This window comes from Vanessa tameamea, chromosome 17, assembly GCF_037043105.1.
Source record: "Vanessa tameamea isolate UH-Manoa-2023 chromosome 17, ilVanTame1 primary haplotype, whole genome shotgun sequence".
Taxonomy (NCBI): Eukaryota; Metazoa; Arthropoda; class Insecta; order Lepidoptera; family Nymphalidae; genus Vanessa; species Vanessa tameamea.
Window position 1 is genome coordinate 4,447,963 of NC_087325.1, and position 20,225 is coordinate 4,468,187.

At 32.8% G+C, this 20,225-nt stretch overlaps 1 protein-coding gene across 2 annotated transcripts in view; it reads right to left on the reverse strand.

Moving 5' to 3' along the window:
- The window catches only part of Runxb (Runt related B), a 33,444-nt gene extending 28,626 nt beyond the window's left edge, over window positions 1-4,818 (reverse strand). The window contains exon 1 of one of the 2 annotated variants that reach the window (XM_026639924.2): window positions 4,678-4,818. The gene's annotated coding sequence lies outside the window, so the exon portion shown is untranslated. Of the gene's footprint in view, window positions 1-4,673 lie in introns of both variants that reach the window. The other variant, XM_064217484.1, reaches the window with a different exon arrangement.
- Window positions 4,819-20,225: the final 15,407 nt, after the last annotated feature.

Consider the following 20,225-nt stretch of genomic DNA (forward strand, 5'->3'; position numbering starts at 1 on the left):
TAACGTATAGATAGATGGATGTGTTTGAAGAACGAGCGAATTCTTGTTTATCATGTAAATATCGAAATTAATATTAATATTATTATTATTAATTAATTATATTCCTGTTTATTAAACAAATAATTACGTAAAATGATTACTACTTACTTGACTCAATATACTTTTTAATTTAAAAAGTCATAATCGAGCTTTGAAAATTCATATATTTTAATTGAAATGTTATAAATGTATGTACCGTATTTATTATTGTACTCAATGTAATTAAAAGTAATTATAATTGCTTTTTCTGTTTTATTCCAATAGTTATCGCAATTATAGTCATTCTACAACATCAGTTAAAGGCAATAAAAACAGGTTAAAGAGTAATATTATAATTTCAATGTGAACTTCGCGAGTAATTAATTAATTTTCAAAAACAAGTCGCGTCTTTAAATTACAAATTTGAAATACAGCTCAATGAGCACTGCAGAGATTCACAGTGGATTTAGCTCATGAATAGAGCAACAATAAAATCTTAGCTTAAAAACATACCATAGGGCGAAGGTCGTAAATAATAAAGCATGTAGGGGCCTCCAAGTGGGTAACGCTCGTTACTCGGCCCTGCACCCTTCCACAAAGGAACCGGGAAATGGGGTAAAGATACATTACATCCACCATTTATGTTTCACTGCTCGCTATTGTCCGATATTATTTTCATAAGAAACATCTGGTTTTTTTTTTTTAATCTTTGAGCGTCAGGAATCTTTACGTACTTCAACTATTGCATTAATAATTATCTACATCAATTAGGGATTTAATAAAATTGTTATTTTAAAATAAATAGCAGGTTTATTTTTATGTACAAAATAAATAGATCCTTGATTAATTAACTTTGTTTTATATAATATGCATTTATCTCAACCCCATACTAAATTAGCGGGGGTATGGCGGCTCTCCTCATATGGCGTCTCACCTACTTTTACCCATATAATTATATTTATAATTTTAATTTTACCTATATAAACTAGATGCACCATTTATCTTAACATGTTTGATTGATTCATTCTTATATATAAAATGATTTAAAAAGTACTTAATCAATAAACGTGTCGCATATGTTCTTGGAAATGAAAACCCATTGCCAACGCCTATTACCGACCCCATAGAAGACAACATGAAGGGAATCAATACCGGCACAAATTCCTGAGGGCGTCCCTAGAGACCTTTCGGACATGGATAATGATCGTCTAGCGACGGTTACAAATAGGTTAGCAAATGTAATATCCGTCCGGACCCTACGTGAGATATTCAAATAGAGGCTAAGACGGTGAACTCGGACATCCTGATTTCACTCCAACGTTGACTTTTCGAGAGATTTAGCTAAAGTGGTCACGATGATAAATCGAATATTTGAAAATATATTGATTGTCGTCTTTGACGTATTAAAAATTAAACATAACAATGAATTTGCTAACAAGTGAGTTATGTATCCATGCGAGTACGAGATGATAATTAATCTTATGAATCTTATGAAAATATATACTCAAACGAATATCATTTTAGTGTCATAGTTCGTAACATAGAGATGGTTGGGAATTCATGACATAGACATCGATATCTTTTTAAGATTACTCTTAATGAATGTTTTAAAAGTAAAATATTCGTACAAAAAAGACGCACAAACAAGCCAATCTCTTTATCTACTTAGCATAGTGGTGTACTTAATTTAAACAATATATTTGTCTATTATAAAAGTATTTGCGTAATAAACTTTTCTTATATTTTTTTTACAAAGCTTACAGACAAAGCCTTTTAATCTTGTCATGTGGAAAGATGAGGCTGTACGGATATGTATGAAGGTTATATATATAAAACAGTACAATACACATAAAAAGTCAGAGAGGGTCGACCCTTGCAATATTGGTGACAATAAACAACATCGCACAATCAAGCACTTAAACAAGAACCGCGCGGAATGCGAGTGACGTCATTTATTAAAAAATCCATCCAAGCCTTTCAAATAAAAATGTACGACTTGTTTTTTTTTTTATTTTAGGCATTTCTACATTACTTCCCACCTATTGATAGATTTAGATTAAAAATGAACACTGTAGAGAATCACACTGATTAGAGTTTTTATTATTTTATAGAATATTTAGACGTAACGGCTGAGGCGAGACCAACCTTGGAAACTAAGATGTTATGTCCCTTGTGCCTGTAATTATACTACCTCACTTAGCCTTCAAACCGGAACACGACAATACTAAGTATTACTGTTTAACGGATATGTGATGAGTGGAGATGATGGTACCCAGACAGGCTCATATAACGCCCTACCACCAATTAGCGTTTCGTAAATATTATATAAGTTTGATTACTATAGTTTCTTTTAATGTTTTTAATATATTATAAATTGCACTTTTTAATTCATATTTGACAGACAGGTATTGTTGCTGCGATATGATTATGATTTATATATTTTTATCAAAATATTACTCTTAAATATATGATGACTGATAGTTTGTCCTCTAATATGAAACATAGGGTATAAGATACAGATTACTAAAAACTAAACTATAAATTAAATTTTACTATTATATGGACTGAGACAAAAAAAATAGAATGTTTCTATGCATAGCAAGATAAAATTTCATACACATTTTTTTTGTTACATGGCTTTTTAATAAGTACTACTTTTTTAACATACGATCACCCCAGTGAAAGTAATACCAGGAATACATAGAACTACATTATATTTAAAATATTTAATAAATGTGTCAAATACAAAGATTCTAAAATGTTTGAAATTCAAAGCTCGTGAATACAACAAGATGTCTGCAAACATTGCCACCCTCTCCCGGAATTAACAGAGGAATTAATGAGTTCTTAGCACAACGCTAAGTTATTTGACGTGTATTTTAATAAAATTATCGGATTCGTTTAAAGGCTAATGTTTTATTAAAGTGTTTGTTCATGTGAAATAATTTATTGTTATTTATAAACATTTTATTTCGATAAAACCATAATTCAAATAATTATGGTTTTACTATTTATGTTTTTTATCTTGGCATTCACTCGCTACTGGAAAATTATATTTTTAAAAAAGCTACAATTATGAAATGATTAAAATTTTCATGACAGTTTTCCCAAAAAAATAATTATTATCTCTCCTTATAAATATTTTCTATTACCTGCATAAGGAGGAAGGAATTTATTAAAATTTGCACTTTATTATTTTATTTTAAAATGGAATTAATTTATATATAGTATATTTTATAATCCAAAGAGATAAAGGTGCAATAATATAATAATATAATAGTTCAGAGAGCTGAAATTATTATATATTTTAACTGAAAATAATAATCATCGCTTTAAAAATATATGATTAATTATAACTGTGACACAGATGTTTTAAGCTGCGTTTGCGTACAAAGCTATTTTCTTCTAAACTGCTGACAATGACATTGACATAAAAAATAAGTAATTTTTATCGTCCGGTTAATAATTTACATGTAAGACAAATTTCATATAAGTATCTCTAGATATGAAAGGCATATTTTTATAAAAAAAGAAACCATGAAAACCCGTTCATTTAATTATAAATATATTCTAAGCAGTAAAATACTCTTAGGTCTTTCTTAACAATGCCAATTAGAATTTTTATTTACAAAATTTCCGTCTCATAATTTTGTTTCAAATATTTATCGAACACAAATTTATTATACTTTTTATAAAATGCGAAATAGATAAATTGAAAAACTTGAATTTGAAATGAACAGAATTGCTCAGTTCATTCTCCGCGTAGGAAGTTGTCACCTTGTCATAGAGTCCAATGAGTTAAACGTAAGGCGTCAATTAGGTGCAGGTGAAAGTTAGGGGAGCGTCTAATGGGAGTTCGCACTTACTTTTTAACAAGTCCCTCACCAAGGTTACGGAGGTATAATGGTGTGCCGCTTCGTAATTCGGCTTTATTAATTTTAATGGAACGATTTCTATTTTCAAATTCGAATACTTATTGTGACATGTATCATAATACAAAAAAATATAAAATAATTTAAATCAGTTTTTTTTTATTTAATGTCAAATCACAGATTTTATTAGGAGTGGTTTTTAATAAGGCTCGTTTCATACCGTGCATAATTGAAATAGCTTACAAAACATTTTCAATACAGATGTTTTTTTCGAAATGTAATAAATAAAAAGGCTTTCTTATACGAAGAATATATACCAAAATAAAATAATACAGTACATATAATATTTATATAAAGAAAATTAATGTTAAGTTTTCGAATAAATTATGCTTTACCCTTTACATAACATTTGATTTACTACAAAAAATATGTATAAAAAAACATTTATATTAATATGTTTTACATCTCTCGAAAAAAATCAAAAAAGGACAATTGTTATATGTAAAATAGTTTTCCACGCGTAACAACTACATAGTTAGACAAACAAAACTTTAATGAATCTGGTTCGCGAGCGCTTTACCCGATGTTATCACAATATGTGCCTATCTCGCAGTTTAATCGCGGCGTAGTGAGCGCGGAGGCTAATGAGCCTGCGGTTTGAGAAAACAACACGCATCTCCACCCGCCCAAGTTTGCGGACTTACGCAAACTTTCCATTAATTAAATTTATAACTTTCAACGCTAAATAACTACATTTCATACACACGACGTAAGAATATTTACTTACTCTTTAACTTAAAAAAATAATAAAGTCCTATCTCTATTGGCACTATCACTAAACACTTGAGCCCGCACACAAAAAAAAAGTTTCAAGAAACCGCGAGAGGCGCGCGTCCGCCACCGAAACGTGGTCGACATTAAAACCTTAGCGGGAAAGAAACGGTCCCCTTATTACGTCTCGAAAGAAATTCACTCGCACACAGGGGCACGGAAAGAAGTCCACTCACACAGAGAAGTGTTGCAGCGACGCGACACGGGGGGAAAATTGTAAATGTGTGCGACCCTTGGTACAAATAAGTATTAAAAGAGATAGTTAGGTGCGGGACAAGTACGCGAAGTGTGTACATTCTACGTACCAACATTATGTGCCGCTGGGGCCGCTACGGAAAATTCTAGAGAAATTTTCTAGGAATTTAAAAAGGTATATAGTGCTATAGAGATCGTCTTCGCGTATCTTTATACCACACCTACATTATAACTAAAAAGTGTTATTTTAACAAGAAAACGTTCTATATATTTGCTATGGTAATATTTTACCATCTTATTTCTATTTAAATAAACCTAGTATTTATTTAAATGTAGAAAATTAATTGTCGTTATCATAGAATACAATAAAAAATATAGAATACATTAATAAATATGTAAGTTAAAACGATTTCATAGTTAAGTTTCACTAATTTTAAAACCTATGGAATAACTGTTATTAGAATTTTCAGTTTTATGACAATTCAAGTTATTATGTTTAAGAAGAGGCTTCGTATGAAAAAACATCAATATAAAATTTATAGCAAAATAATAGTATGTAATAAAAACAACTCATTTCCATGAACTTATATACTCGCTCTTTAAATATATAATAGGTGTGTGTTATATAACATGTTTAAGTATTTAAGAATGCTTTAATAAATTAGTATTCATTTAAAAAATACCCAATTATACATATTTACAATCAATAAATTGATTCTGATAATACTCTATCTCATATGACGTCGACATCAACTTGATAGAAAAAGTAACCATACCAATATGAAAAAAAAACTGTTTTTTTTATAAATGTGTTAAGACATATTTATTAATTATTAATCAATAAAAGTTACGATTTATTGACGTAATATTTATTCATTATTGATTTTGTTTTAGCTTCATGCTGAAATATTTCAACATTGGTGGAACCTGTGAACTCAAAATATTATGATAATTTAATTTATCAATGGTATTTTAATTTGTTTTCATAATAATAAATAATATTTTTTTTCTAATAGCCTATAGGTGAGAAACGCTAAGATATAATTAATACAAAAATGAAATGTTTTTTTTTTTAATAAACGAGTAAATATAAAAAATAAGAAAATGCACAATTTTGCTTGTATTTTTAAATAGAAGACTAAATCAATTTCAATTTTTTTAATAAAATTAAATGCGGTGTATTCAATTATATCATTTTTTGAAAATTTGATCGTAAAATCATATGTTGCATTAATATGGTAACGCTAAAGACCTTTAGCGCCTTTTAGAAGGCCGACAATGAAAATTTATACCGTCGTAAAATTTAAGTACGGACTTTAATAACTAAAGCCTCAAGCCGGCGTCATATCGTGGACAAAAGGAAACCTCTTTGCCCACACCAGTCGTCTTACACCCACACACCTGTAACCGCATAGCCGCACGTATTTACGGACTCTCACACATTCACAACACACAACTACGAGGTCGAAACCCACACGCCCACCCGCCAAACACGCCCAACGTCTTCGGTTTTCTTATAAACCACGTTGTGTTCGACGTCTCACTCTGTCCCAGTGAACTATGCAAGGTCTCTCGTTCTAACGCAATGACGAGCTTCACATAAAGCGGCGCCACATTCCCGCCTTTTTTCCCACTCCATTTTGACAGCTCGTGGCTCCATATCTGGCCGAAAACTAAGACAGTGTTCACAATAAAAACTTTATATTACACCATCACTAGCGTGGTATACTTGTCGGTAAATTTCCTAAATAATTGACGGTATAATACTAACTAACGGCCCTAAACTAAAATATATAAATAACCTCATGAAATAGATACCAAATCAACTGATAAAATCGTTTGGAAGTTAAAAAAAATTACAACTATTGTTTATTTTTGAAATACTTATAACTTACTTTATATTAAATTGATTAAAATATGTATTCAATATTTTCATGTAAAGAAGCTGAAAACATAATTTTAGCTTGTAAAGTAACCTTACCGTATACAAAAACATACGTTATATGTATTCCTTATTTTAAACAAGAGTCCATACGAATGACCCAGATAGGGAATAGAGCAGTGTGTGCGTTGTCTTAGCGACTAAGTGGCTCAAGACGCGTTAGAGGGCGCGGGTGCGGGTGCGGGCCGCTGGGCGGGGCTGCGGGGATGCGGCGCTCCGCTATCGGCACACCGAAACACACATTTTTCCCGCCGCAAACCTCGCGCCGAAGGTTAGCCGCGACCCGCAGACCTCGTTGGGTAAGACAGAGACGTCGAATCTTGCTTCCTAGCTTTTCCACGCCTGCGCGATCTTCAAGACGAGCGCGCCAATTTTGACAGTTGTCGGATTTTCATTTCAGATGAAGACGTTAGGCTGCGTCATACAAACTCTTTTAAATAAAGATACATGAATTGTTTTTGCTCCTATACTAAAAAAAATTAAATATAATATAATAATAAAAAAAATACTTTATAAAATGTATTATAAAATAATACACGTAGATTTTTTTCTTGGATCAAATTTTTTTAATGACTATAATTATAGACACTAGTAAGATATTTAGATATACATATATAAATAACATTCGTAATAGATTTGAAATGTGAGTGATTTATACCTGAGCGTATTTTCATTCGCCGATACGTAATAATTCTCGGTTTCGGATAGACGATACACAATAATAATAATATCGGTTTGATTTTTACAAACATTCGATAGCATTTCGAGTTTGTCAAATTTTTCAATAGCTTTCTGTGAGCGTACATGCCAACCTTATCGCGCGACAGACCGCGAGAGTCCGACGGAATATCGATATACAGTATATCGGATTTGATAATCCAGATCGTTGCGGACAAAGTGAAAGGCAAGTACATAATTCATACATTTGACGTATCGAATCGATATTATCACATCGAAATCCGATAACACTTTCGTATGGATGTTTCCCGTTCGACATCGTACGTCGATATCCTATCGAATATTGTGGAAACGATATCCTTACATTAAAAAAAATATTGATACGTAGGTAGCGTACTTTATTGTTAAAGTATTATATGAATTAATTAACTTAGGTCAAGGTATGGTACTCCCAAGGAGCCGCGTATGGAATACAACATAATAGTTATACGCCAAAGATCCTCGTGACGGGCCGCCGCAACAGCGGTCCCGCGGCTAACCTGCAAATTGTCAGCCGCGACCACGTGATTAGCTCACCGAACTCACCCAAACTCACCCAGTCTCACCCGTATTGCTCGCCCGTTTTGTTTTGATATACCACCTCACCCCACCCTGTGGCCACGCCATGCAAGTTACGGGTCACTGTTACGACCACTTTGAGGTCAACACTATCAACTCTCAAGTTGGATGTGACTCGTCCGTGTTTCAGGTTTTGTAATGTTTCGTTTTGAATGAATAATAAATTTTAAACGGATTTGCGGTAATGTAATACCATTGCTTTTAACGGATTTTGATGCCGAATTGTTAATTAATTAATTAAAATTACACTAGAAATTATTATGTACCTATATACCACTATGTTTAATACTTGTATAGGCAGATTTTATTAAGAAGTTAATATTATAGAACGATTCCTTTTTACTGTAAAAAAAATGTAGTCTTAGTTTTAATTTTTAAGATATTTAAGACTTTAATGATTTTAAGAGAGCGATTAATTAAACAATACTTAATAACAATATTAAAATTATCGAATGTGCAAACAATGATGTCTTAAAGGTATAAATCAGTGTATATGTGCCAACAAACAAAAGATAAGGGCATCAACCACGCAGTGGCTAGTAGTCTAGTAGCTAGTCTACTTCTGGCGAATATAGGTGTGAGAGTCGATCAGCATACCCACGTACATGGTTGTTTTGGAGAGTAGGTTCGAATGCGAGGCGACAACACTGTACCGCGAAAAGGTAGAGGTGTGCCTGCATGAAACGTGGAGAGGCAGATTCTGGTCCACGAGGTCGGATGAGACGTCTCACTGCAATCGTGTCGGTGATGCTTCTAAGGTGAGCCATGAACGGAGCACAAGACAGGAGGGACCGCGAATGCGTTATAGCAACAGCTCCTGCAGCCATTCCATAGCGTGAAAAAAGGAAAAATAGTTACTAGCTAATGAGAGCGCATCCAGCGCAGAGATCCTTTGGTTCTGAGTCCAAATCCCGTGTTCGGCCACTAAAAATTTATTAGGTTTTTCGGTCATAATAATCTTAGTACATTTACATTACATAACATTAGCAGCCTGTAAATTTCCCACTGCTGGGCTAAGGCCTCCTCTCCCTTTGAGGAGAAGGTTTGGAGCATATTCCAACACGCTGCTCCACTGCGGTTTGGTGGAATACACATGTGGCAGAATTTTGTTGAAATTAGACACATGCAGGTTTCCTCACGATGTTTTCCTTCACCGCCGAGCACGAGATGAATTATAAACACAAATTAAACACATGAAAATTCAGTGGTGCCTGCCTGGGTTTGAACCCGAAATCATCGGTTAATCGTTCTAACCACTGGGCCATCTGTGCTTAGCAATCTTAGTAACATCTTGAAAATTTAAACTGAGTACAAGCCCGTGTCTCGGAAAGTACGTAAAGCCCTTGGTCCTGCCTCAGAAATCATTCTAATCGTGTCGGATTTGTCGTCGGATTATGAGTGTACCTGTTTGCGCTTACACACGTTTATTATACTATATTCTGCGGACTTCGCTTGACAATGGCCGTCGTGGCCTAAATTAATTAGTAGGACATTTTAAGTGTGGTTAATACCTCACGCAATTCCAATATGTATAGGTTGAAGGGACCATAAGTGAACCTATGCGTTCATAGTTGTTCACACACAAGCTATACAGTCGCTACGAGCCGAGATGGCCAACTGGTTAGAACACATGAATCTTAACTGAAGATTTGCGGATTCACCGCCGTGTGAGCACCACTGAATTTTCATTTGCTTAATATCTTTTCATGAAACCGCTTTTTAAATTATTATTATTATACTATATTCTACGTCGTCAATACACTACGAACATTGGAAACTAATATGTTATATCACTTGTTTCTGTTACAAAGGGTTACTCACCCTTCAAAATAGAACATAACAATACTATATATTGCAGTTTAGCGGTAGTATTTATGGTGAGTGGGTGGTACCTACCCAGCAAGACTTTAACAAAGCCCTATCATCGAAAATGCCAAGTATTTTTTAAAACACCTCATGTATAACACAATCAATGAGTCATAATATTAATATAAATAATTATCATGTATTCAGCATGTGATTTCATAACACAAGAGCTAACACCTCCCTCACACGCGAGGGAAGTGCCGACGTTACTGAATAAATAACTTGACACTTGTTCGCAAATAAACAATTTAAAATGTCAAGAAAAGGGAAAGGGCACGACCCAACCCTTTTCCTTGCCTTGCTGACATTATGTTTTCTGACAAATAATTTTAAAACTGTTTACGACGCATTTAGTGGTTGAGATTTTTAATTGTTTTATTTTGTGTCGTTGAAATTTTCTAAATATCGTTTTATTGAAATACATTTACGAGAATGACTTTAATTTATAATTACTTTAAAAAATATATTTTTTCAAAAATATGTATTTGAATCTAATGGTATTTTACAACACAATAAATATTATGATATTATTTAAGTTGGAAAATGATTTTATCGTAACAATGATTTCACTCCTTATAAAAATAATACTAATTGCTGCCGTAACGTTCAATAAGTGCGTGTTTCAGCAAGTTCACTGAGCTAGTTATAATCGAGCGCTGTACCGTACTGCAGCTGTGTCTGAGAAATGAATAGAGATGAGACCACACTTATCGACAAACTAATATACTTAGTTTTTTTAATGCATTACAGATCGGACAGGTTCGAATGCGTCCTCAATTTGTAAATGCATCTTGTGCTTCAGCTGTGAAAAATAAAGTAGTGATTAAACACATGTGAATCTACCAACACGCAATATAGTAACGTGGTAGAATATCTCCAATGCCTACTCCTCAATAAGAGGGGAAACCTTTGCCTACCTACCAATGAGACATTTACGGGACATTTAGAGAGTAACTTTAGTAACTAACCATTCAACCAATTTTGTGTAATATTGGTGTACAAACATTTTGACTACCATGTGTAAGATCTCATTGGGCATACTTTGGCAAACATTTATTGGACATAACATAATAAATATAAATTTACCTATTTTGTCTCCTTATGGATGCCGCCGATATATCCATACTTTTAATCTTTATACATTTTTCTGCAAAATATTACCCTTTGCTTTAATAAAATTATAACATGTAAACATTTTATATATAAGAAAAATATATTTCCGTTAATCTTAATTTTTTGTACCATTAATTAACGTTAAAGTAATTTACGAATATCTACGATAATGTAAAGAAAACGATGCGTATTTTTTATATTATAACAAAATATACGATACTAGTTGTCGCCCGCGGCTTCGCTCGCGTTTTAGGAGTTGGTTGTCATGTGTTAGACAAAAAAGTAGCCTATGTCCTTGAAGTTGAAGTTTGCTTCATACCAAATTTCATCAAATTCGGTTCATTGGTTTGGCAGTGAAAGAGCGACAGACAAACAGACAGAGTTACTTTCACATTTATAATATTAGTATAGATTATCAAATAATACACTAATCTAACTTCAGATGTTTGCTTTAAGTACTCATTAAATTATACAGAACTATAAATAAAACGTGAAATTTTGACCCAAATAGCCTAAATTAAACTAATCGTACCCAGCGACTCGTTGATCACGACACGTATTATCCTGTAAATCTCTTAATTTATATACCCTTATCCGAATTCCACGCTACCTGTATGTAAAATTTCATTTCAATCGTTACAGTGGTTAACCATGATAAGGTAACAAATAGACAGACTGAGTTAATTTCACGTAATTTTTGTATTACTAATCTTGTTGAGATTAGTCTATTATAAAAATTTGAAAATCCTCATCAAACCTCATGTTATAGACCATTTTATGACAATATATAAATGACCTATTATTGAACAAAAATAAGTTCATATATTCATATCAAAACTTCTCCTTGAAAAATAATCGGTAGAACACATTCGAAATTTATTAATTTCAAAAATATATGTCTTTTCTCATAAGACATAGAAATGCGTATTTGCTCAAATAATACACAACAGCATTTCTTTTATTTTAATTATCAATGTGAGTTTTCTTCAAATTATTTTTTTCGTAATTAATTATTTCAAAAAATATATTTTTTTAATCTCGATATCGATAGAGGCACTGCTCTTCGTAGCAACCCTTCCACTGCTCACCATATGCCGGCTTTGAACGCGCCCTTAAATTACAGAACTTCCCGCTCATAATAGAGAGATATGCCTTTAATATCTGCCTGAAACTGCTTTCGCGCTGTTTACTTTTTGCCTTTGTTCTTATATTAGAAATTGTGCTGCAGTTGTACCTTCGTTATCTTGAGCTATGGTTATTTGTACGCATCCGCATTAATCTAAAGCTTAATCAGCACCTACGTTTATTTCAAACGCAAGGTAATTACGTTTTATTACAGTCTCCGTTCTTAATAACTATGTGAAAAAATATTTTAACAATAAAACCTACTAAAATCTTGCTTAGAATAATTTATTATTTACTTTTGACTATTTTTTTAATATGGAATGAAAGATGGGATGAAAAACTAACATTTTATTTCAGTCAGACTTTATAGTTTAATGCTATCGTGTGATTTGATGTACGATTTTATATTTTAATTATTTTATTCAGCTTACACTTCGAACAAGATGGGTACGCGGTATTTAAAAAAAAAACCAGAGTACGGGGCAATAAATGGAAAGACGAAGCACCCCACTCTTTAGATTTAATCTGTTTAGAGTTTGCCGTAAAACGTCGCCGATAAAATAAACAGCATCGTGCAAAAATCTTCTTGTCTTATCGCCACCGAGCAAGATTACACATAAAAATGTTAAATGATCCCGAACGAGTATTGAAAAAATTTAGGGGAAATGGCGGGAGAAATTGGCCCCGCTTTTCTTTGATACGCATTTTATGAGCATTTGTGATATAATTACACCATGACTGTATTGGTGTCGGTAGTTTTTTGAACATTATACCTAAGAGTTATTTGGAATGAAATTGTTATAATATGTAGGATTGATTAATATTATTTTTTAATATAAATATATAACCTTTGTTTATATATTTAGTATACTACACTAACTACCAATAGTGTTTTATATTTCTGTTATACTATGTAAAGTAAAGTAACAGCCTATCAATTTCCCACTGCTGGGCAAAGGGAAAGCCCTCGTGAGGAGAAGGTTTGGAGCTCCAATGCGGATTAGTGGATACACGAAGCAGATTCTCGTGCAGATTTTCTCGCGATGTTTTCCTCACCATCGAGAATGAGATTAATTATAAATACAAATTATATCCATGTATCCAGTGGTGATTGCCCCGGGTTTTAACTCAGAATCATCGGTTAAGATTCAGACTTTGTGACCACTAGGACACCATGGCCTTTATATTATATATTATTACTTAAGCAAGACAGCATAATTTATCCGGTATCTACAATTTTACACATATTTAGAGTTTTATGTTACTACAGCTAATTTAACTTACTTGAACGATAACTTAATTATTAAGGAACAACTTAATTACCGATATCCTAAATGATAATCAAATTCAAAGAAAAAAAAGACATAGTTATTAGAGTGATATATACTTACATATATTTAAGGTGTTGTGTTGTGTTGTATTTGTAAAATATAAGTAGTTAGTTTTTGAGTAAACTTCCAAAATATAACATTAACTAAAACTTGTAGCGGTTTTTTCAAGATTGTATTGCGTATGGCACCTCTGTCGCACACTTGTCTTTTCGAAATCTAATCTCGTCGCTTTCGATCTTTGTATAAAACACCCATCATTGCACCCCACGCGTATTATAATGTTATTAGTGTTGTTATTTCTGAAACTACTGTTATACGAGACTTGCTTGCTCACTAGAAAATATAATTGTACCGTTTTAACGTATGTTTATTAAACCAGTGTTTAATGTATGAAAGTATTTTTGTAGACAGTATTATTTTTACTTGCTTTATCAGAGTGGGCGCGATGTTACAAAGATTTCCAAAAAAAAATCTTAAATGTAAAATTATTCTGTAAATGGAAAATATTAGAATTTCCGATCTGATCGGATTATGTTAGCAGGTATACCTGCAGTAATAATAAATTTTACAACATCATCGTATAGTATAAATAAAAAGTGTCATGTTCGAGCGTTTGGTGAGCCGATTGGCTTCGATTATTGCCCCGCGGAGACTAATATCCCTTCCTTTCTTTCGCAAATGTTTTTGGGAAATGTTATTTTTTGGCGTCGGTCGCAGATGGCGCCTGGTCCACGTGAAATTGCCGGCTATAGAAATGTCTCCGATGGCACAGTTGGGATTCAGTAAGTGGGGTCACTTACGTTAAGTAGATTCTTAGCGGGGCACGTGTCCGTAGTCAGCAGGTGCGTTTCGGATGATCGCTCGGAATTGTGATTGAAATTGCGCCTTTTCCTGGGTCAATATTAAGGGGACAATGACATTTTCCTTTTTATGTACACCGGTCCATCTGTAGATGGAGATATAGAGATAGTAATGACATTAAATGTAAATCTACTAAAAAGTTTTATTTAACTCGTGGTCGTTTGCTTAAACCTAATTTAGGTACTAAGATTAATTTTATATATTGATTCTGTATCAATGACAATAAATTTTGCCATGATAAGATTTTTTAATATATTATGATGAGCTTATTACGACCAGGATATAGAGGGACCTCGTTAAAGGTCACCGGTACAGATACGAAATTTAGTATACGCTTATTTTGCGCATTCAATTTTTTTTATCTTTTCATAGTATTTATTATTCATTTCTTATTTAACTTTTACGATACGTAGATATAATGTTGTAAACGCAACAGAACTACTCATTTTCAAGTCACACAATTTGTCGTTATGATGCTCTCAGAGATTAATGAATCGTATAAAACACAAGTTCTATGAAGCGAAAAGCGCATCAAAATCTCCTTTTTAAATTATGCAACATTTGTATGGAAATACAAAACATCACCCCTGGCCCGGCTTCTTAAAAATACATCCCGTTTTATTTGTTGCGTTGGTTTGACGCCCGCTCAAGATTTGATTGCTTTTTCATGTAGATCATAATTTTATGGAAATACTTATGTAGCTACACGACAGAGACAGTATATATTTTATAGTTATACATACTTGGTTGAGTACATAACTTGTGTTTAGTTTTTGTTTGATAATCAAAAAATCTATACTAATATTAAAAACTCTATCTGTCTGTATGTTGCTCTTTCACGGCCAAACCGCTGTACCAATATGTAAATAGGCTACCAACAACGCTAGCGAAGGTGGGAGCTACGTCTAGTATTTTATAAGACGATAGTTATCAAAATGATAATGATCAAACAACTTTTCATTTTGACTTTCAAACGTTATCCTGATTTATCCTTTGTTATCATACCGGTAAAAACCGACAGATCGCGATTGCAATTAGTGTATACATAGAACATATATATATACATAGATGATGATGATGAACTGCAGCGACTTACATACGAAATGTAGTATCTAAATCATCTCCATGAAAAAATACATATATGAGTGAACTTTCATGATATTCGGTTACAACGATGTCGAATATATTGCTCCATCTACTGTTATATGGAGCGACTGTACTTATCTCCATACCTATTCATACATATTAAAATTATCCTATTTCTAACGTTCTTTCAGTAATAACCCCTTATATCCAAATACCTTGTAATGATTAAAAATTAAACAAAGAGCATTTCAATACATGGACTACATGGAATATACTTAGTAGTAATTTGCTGTAGGCGATAAATATTATAATGCACTGCTACCATAAAATTACTTTAAGCCACTTGGTAGTAAGGCTTTGTAAAAGACCTATTTGTATCTGGGTACAAGCCACTCAACGAATATCCTACCGCCGACCAGTACTCAGTATTGTTGTGTTTCGGTTTGAAAAGTAAGTGAGCCAGATTAACTACAGGTACAAAGGACATCTTAACTTCCGAGGTTTTGAATTTGGGCATTGGTGATGTAAGGATTGGTTAATATTTCATACAGCGCTTATGTGTATGAGTGGTGGTATCACTATCAGCTGGCCGAATTGCTCGTCCGTCTACCAAAATTATAAAAAAAAAATAGAAAAAAAATTTAGAAACTACTGATGAGGAATATAAAGTCAGACAGACAGTAAAACGATTTCTTGGTTTGTATTATAATATTTATGTATGTGTATAATGTTTTAAATAACTTTAAACATTAAAGAGAACAATCTCTAGAACTAAACTAGAACTAAACTATTTATTTTTAATAATTTATCAAATTCAGAGATGAGATTAAAATATTGCATTTTTTAATACTGTTTATACTTTGATTTGATTCCCTTGAAGTTTCGTTCTAACGTCATAAATAAAAAAATATAGAAAAAAATAGTGTGTTGAAAGTGTTATAATAATCGCGTGTAAACGGCAGCGGTGAAGCACGTTCAGCCAGCAAACATTTGCACTGGTGATTGCTGCGATGTTTATGTTGTCATGGCGGGTGCGTTTGGAAACCTTTACTAGAAAATTTAGCGGTTATATACATATTCCTAGTCGCATTTTAGTTTTCCGTTACTATTCATAATTTTTTTTCACTTTGTATATTCATGTCATAAATAAATATATGTAAGTATAAAAATATTTATTTGTTTGATAAAAAGTATTACTAACTTCCTTTTAAAAGTTAATATGGCTATTTTCGCAAGTTACCATAACCAAGAAAACTTTTTCATTTTAACGTTGTCTGTTTGTCCCAAGTAATTTAAAAAAAATAGATAATAATTACTAAGGCATACTTTTGATTATGCCTATGTTGTTCTAGTTTGAGACCAACAATTCCGAGGACCTGGATTCAAACGCCAGGTCGAGCCGGTACAATTTTATTAGATTTTCTATATAAAAATTCTCAACACCAACCCGCCATCTAGAAGTTGTAAGTGAGAACACTCCTGTGCCTCAGAAAGCAAGTAGTCGTTGGTTGTGCGCCTGAAATACTTTCCTTCATGTCGGATTTGACGTCTCAACACATTATGTGAGTCAGAAATTAGAGAGTACAAATGTGATAGCATAAACTTATCCACTATAACTAATAGGTCCCCCCCATAGTTTCTATGAAGATTGACCGACGCAGCCGAAGTCGGACGTTATCATATTATTTTACTCTTGCAAACATGATACTTCAAGCTTATGAAGAATAGTATTACATTTAATAAAATTAATAGTAACCGGCTTGCGGAGAGTGTAAAATATAAAAAATAAAATTATGTAATAATTACAAATATAATAATAAAACTGCTTGAAGCTTAATCGACCTTGCTGCTCTAATGTTGGTTAGCGGTAATGTTGCCCAAAATCGGTCTTGGTCTTGCAATCTTGGTCTTGTTCTTGCATTTTTGCAAGATCCAGACCAAGACCGTCTAATTTGAGCAAGAACTAAGCCTGCGAGATTCTTGCGTCTTGCGGTTAGGGCTGAATGTCGTTTCAAGGAGCGGTTAAGCTTAATTTATAATACAAGAAATTGACACATAGGAGACGAAACAAAACAAAAGAAATTAGTGGTACATAGAATTTTGAAGAAGAAAATAGGCCGAAAATAGGAAGACGTAAAGTACAGATATAAATTACTATCAGTGCATTTTCGTTAAAGGGGGATTTTACGCAGTCCGAAGAAATATATAATATATGAAATATCATATGAAAATAAATAAATATATGTTTTAACCATGTATTAGCACATGTAAGCTTATTGAATGTAAACGTTTATTAAGGCTGACTTCCGTTAATAGCTCAGTTGGTTAGAGCATCGGAATCGATCGTTTAGGTCGTTGGTTCAAACCCCATCCGGTGTCAGTTGATTTGTCGAAATGTTTAGACATTTATTAATTCGGTTGATCTTTACTATGGCTATGTTAATTCAAGCTCAAAATGTACCTACTATGTTACGTTGCTCTAAAATCTAAAGTAACGTTTAATATATAACAATAGGTAATCGCAAGACTTGCGAGACTCTCGCTGCAAGACCAAGACCAAGACCAAGACTGGCTAAGCCTCGTCTTATTCTTGCATTTAGGCTAGTTAGTGGATCTTAAAAAATGGAACCATAACACGTTTTTTATAAAAAGCACAATTCCTACCAATATCGTTATTTAAATAATAATAACAATATTTGTAATTAACAATAAGATCGGTGGTAGATTATTAAAATGACAATTCAAAAGTACCTACTTGTAAGAGCCTAGTTGAATAAAATACAAAATAAAAATTTAACAATACACTACGAACCGTAGAAAAAAAATATAAATTTGTATGAACTTTCCAATCCATAAAAAAATCCAAAACGGTGTAGGTTGCTTCACGTTCAATTTTAGTGAAATCGCCATTTATAGCAGTCTAACCTTATATCCCTCGAAGAATGGTTGGTAAATTTTCAATACTCACTTTATTAGGGGTGAGAGCGGAAGGAGGGTGAACGAAACGGCCTTTATTAGATTTTCTAGAAACGTGAGTATACAGCCAATTGCATAGGCTGCGACCGACACCTTGATATTGGAAATTTCTAAGAGCTCAATTTATAAACTCATGACTCGTTATAAAATGTAACAGCCCCAACAAATATACGAAACATAATTCCAGTAAGAGCAAGGTTTTATGATCAAAATAATAGGCACGTGGTAAATTATTGTTAGCAAAATTTATTTTTCGCGATGGAAGTTAAATTTCTAGGTTGTATACAGAACGAAGTTTTTACTATATAACAATAGGTAATCGCAAGACTTGCGAGACTCTCGCTGCAAGACCAAGACCAAGACCAAGACTGGCTAAGCCTCGTCTTATTCTTGCATTTAGGCTAGTTAGTGGATCTATTATTTTATTTTTTTTATTTTTTTTATTATTATTTTCTACTATTGTACCTACTATTGTACCTAAGCTTGATTGTTTTTTTTTTTTACTGTAATAGATTTCACTTCTGTCGCAGGTACTGAGTTGTAGTGGCCTTTATATAATTACTTATCTGATTATATTATTTCTAATACTTTAAAGAACAGTCTCTTTCCTTTTTAAAAATACAATTTAATTAAAAGCACAGCTCGCTTTAGGCAATGTCTGTGAAAGTGAAACCAGAAATTTTAAATGTAATGCTCAAAACTAAACGAAGATGCTTGAATATTAAAAAAAAAAAATATTTATAATTATTCTCATTATAAGTAGGTAGCCTAACACACTGCTGGCTATCCTGTAATAAGTGGCCACTACATGCTTTACCGGCAATTCATATTAACCATTCCTTAAGTCGTCTATGCGTCGCCAACCATGAGAACTAAGATATTATGTCCTTTGCGCCAATAATTATCGTGGCTTAATTATTTATTTCTTGATTTTATTGACTTATTGTACTAACTATCCTATTGCAGATAAGTACAGAAGCCGTAATGGTACAGATAACAACACATAAATAAATTTTAATAGAACGTCACTTACTGTTATACTACAGTCGTGTTTATAATTCATCTCGTGCTCAGCGAAGGCAAACATTGTGAGGTAACTTACATGGGGTGTAACTTAAAGGGTTTTGGAATAAGTTCAGGGCTATACTCAGCAGTCACTTAAATTCAAATTACACTTAAATACACTTAAAGTTGCTCCAATCGAAACACTGAATAATATCAACCTCTAGTACAAAAATAACTCGACTGGACTTTGTATTTCATTTTTTATTATAATTATATACTTATTATTGAAATAAATGTTTTATTTATTATAAACTTTTTCGTGTGTTAGTTTAACGTGTGGGTGACGAATACCGAGTACCTTAGGCTTTTTTGGGTAATTGCATTCAGTAATGTAGTATATTTGCACCTCAAGCACCACCACCCAATCAGCCAATGCAAAGGTATGCTAATTCCTTTTATGCAACATCGGCTCTACGTCGACCTAAAATAAACGGAAAGCGAGTAATAAAAATTACAATATCTTAATTTTTGATCTTCATAATAAAGTACAGTTAGGCGAAGGAAAACATCTTAAGGATACCTGCATGTGTCGAATGTCTGCCACATTTGTCACCAACCCGCATAATGGAATAACTTTCAAGTTCTCAGGAGTAGAGGAGGCTTTGCTCAGGAATTAGACATTAACAAGATGTTAATTTTTTTAACTAC